Source organism: Macaca mulatta, chromosome 1, assembly GCF_049350105.2.
Source record: "Macaca mulatta isolate MMU2019108-1 chromosome 1, T2T-MMU8v2.0, whole genome shotgun sequence".
Taxonomy (NCBI): domain Eukaryota; kingdom Metazoa; phylum Chordata; class Mammalia; order Primates; family Cercopithecidae; genus Macaca; species Macaca mulatta.
In genome coordinates, this window is record NC_133406.1 from 28,940,661 (window position 1) to 28,943,427 (window position 2,767).

A 2,767-nucleotide genomic window follows, 5' to 3' on the forward strand; every position below is an offset into this window, starting at 1 on the left:
GGTGCGAACGTCTTCCTTTAGCTCGGAGAATTTTGTTATTACCAATTATCTGAAGCCTTCTCTCAACTCTTCAAAGTCATTCTCTGTCCAGCTTTGTTCCGTTGCTGGCGAGGAGCTGCATTCCTTTGGAGGAGAAGAGGTGCTCTGATTTTTAGAATTTTCAGCTTTTCTGCTCTGGTTTCTCCACATCTTTGTGATTTTTTTTTTTTTTTTGAGACAGAGTCTCACTCTGTCCCCCCTTGCTGGAGTGCAGTGGCCGGATCTCAGCTCACTGCAAGCTCCGCCTCCCGGGTTCAGGCCATTCTCCTGCCTCAGCCTCCCGAGTAGCTGGGACTACAGGCGCCCACCACCTCGCCCGGCTAGTTTTTTTGTATTTTTTAGTAGACACGGGGTTTCACTGTGTTAGCCAGGATGGTCTCGATCTCCTGACCTCGTGATCCACCCGTCTTGGCCTCCCAAAGTTCTGGGATTACAGGCTTGAGCCACCGCGCCCGGCCACATCTTTGTGATTTTATCTACCTTTGGTCTTTGTAGACGGTGATGTACAGATGGGGTTTTGGTGTGGATGTCCTTTCTGGTTGTTAGTTTTCCTTCTAACAGTCAGGACCCTCAGCTGCAGGTCTGTTGGAGTTTGCTGGAGGTCCACTCCAGACCCTGTTTGCCAGGGTATCACCAGCGGAGGCTGCAGAACAGTAAATATTGCAGAACAGCAAATGTTGCTGCCTGATCCTTCCTCTGGAAGTTTCGTCTCAGAGAGGCACCCAGCTGTATGAGGTGTCAGTCAGCCCCTCTAGGACGTGTCTCCCTTTTAGGCTACTTGGGGATCAGGGACCCACTTGAGGAGGCAGTCTGCCCATTCTCAGATCTCAAACTCCATGCTGGGAGAACCCTACTCTCTTCAAAGCTGTCAGACAGGGACGTTTAAGTCTGCAGAAGTTTCTGCTGTCTTTTGTTCAGCTATGCTCTGCCCCCAGAGGTGGAGTCTACAGAGGCAAGCAGGCCTCCTTGAGCTGCAGTGGGCTCCACCCAGTTCGAGCTTCCCAGCGACTTTGTTTACCTACTCAAGCCTCAGCAATGGTGGACACCCCTCCCCCAGCCTTGCTGCCACCTTGCAGTTCGATCTCAGACTGCTGTGCTAGCAGTGAGCGAGGCTCCGTGGGAGTGGGACTGTCCAAGCCCGGCACAGGATATAACCTCCTAGTGTGCCATTTGCTAAGACCATTGGAAAAGCACGGTATTAGGGCGGGAGTGTCCCAATTTTCCAGGTACTGTCTGTCATGGCTTCTCTTTGTTAGGAAAGGGAATTCCACGACCCCTTGTGCTTCCCGGGTGAGGCGATACCCCACCCTGCTCCGAGGGCTGCACCCACTGTCCAACAAGCCCCAGTGAGATGAACCCAGTACCTCAGTTGCAAATGCGGAAATCACCCATCTTGTGCATCACTCACACTTGGGGCTGTAGACTGGAGCTGTTCCTATTTAGCCATCTTGGGATTTCCCTGTTTCTTGTTTTGTTTTGGAAAGACAGGGTCTCACTCTGTCACCCAGGCTGTAGTGCAGTGGCATGACTGTGGCTCATGGCACCCTAGAACTCCTGGGCTCAAGCAATCCTCCCATCTCAGCCTCCTGAGTAGCTGGAACTACAGGCAGGCACCACCACATCAGGCTAGTTTTTTCAAAATTTTTTGTAAAGACAGAGTCTCACTATGTTGCCCAGATTGGTCTCAAACGTGTGGACTAAAGTCATCCTCCTGCTTTGGCCTTCCAGTGTGCTAGGATTAAAAAATCAAACTCATGGAAACAGGGAGTAGAGTGGTAGCATCAACAAAAAGAGTTGAGCTCTGTAAAACATTTGAAGACATTTATTCTAAGCCAAATTTGAGTGACCAATGGTCTGTGACAGTACCAGGAGATCCTGAGAACATATGCCCAAGGTGGTAGGGCTACAGTTTGGTTTTATACATTTTAGGGAGTCATGGAACATCAATCAGTGCATGTAAGATGTACATTGCTTCAGTATGGAAAGGCAGGACAACTAGAAGGAGGTGGGGGGCTTCCAGATCACACACAGATTCAAAGATTTTCTTATTGGCAGTTGGTTGAAAGAGTTATTATCTAAAGACCTGGAATCAATAGAAAGAAATGTCTGGGTTATGATAAGTGGTTGTAGAGACCAAGATTTTAATCATGCAGATGAAGCCTCCAGGTAGCAGGTTTCAGAGAGAATAGATTGTAAATGTTTCTTATCAGACTTAAAGACTCTGTTCTGTCAGTCTTTTTTTTTATGGACTGCTTCATGAATTTGCATGTCATCTTTGCACAGGGGCCATGCTAATCTTCTCTGTATCATTCCAAGTGTACTATATGTGCTGCCAAAGCAAGCACTATTTTATCAGTCTTAAGGGCTCTGTATTGTCGTTAATGCTGGTCAGCTGTACCTGAATTCCAGCAGGGAGGAGGGCATAATGAGGTATGCCTGATCCCCACTCCCCATTATGGCCTGAACTAGTTTTTCAGGATAACTTTGGAATGCCCTGGGCAAAGGGGAGGACCCATCAGTCAGCTAGAGGGTTTAGAATTTTATTTTTGGTATGCAGTGTTTACCAGGGCTGGGAATGGAGGTGACTGGGGAGGAGGAGGAAATGGGTAGACGTTGGTCAAAAGATACAAAGTTGATGTTAGGAATAATAAGTTGTGGAGATCTGTTGTGCAACAGGATAACTATAATTAATAATAAGGTAGAGTATATTTGAAAATTGCTAGAGAGT

General features: G+C 47.8%; 1 non-coding gene across 1 annotated transcript; it reads right to left on the reverse strand.

Annotated features, from left to right (window-relative positions):
* Window positions 1–2,277: 2,277 nt before the first annotated feature.
* Window positions 2,278–2,384, reverse strand: LOC114674847 (U6 spliceosomal RNA). Its single transcript, XR_003725930.1, has one exon. It is a non-coding gene; the product is annotated as a U6 spliceosomal RNA (small nuclear RNA).
* Between the last annotated feature and the right edge of the window lie 383 nt (window positions 2,385–2,767).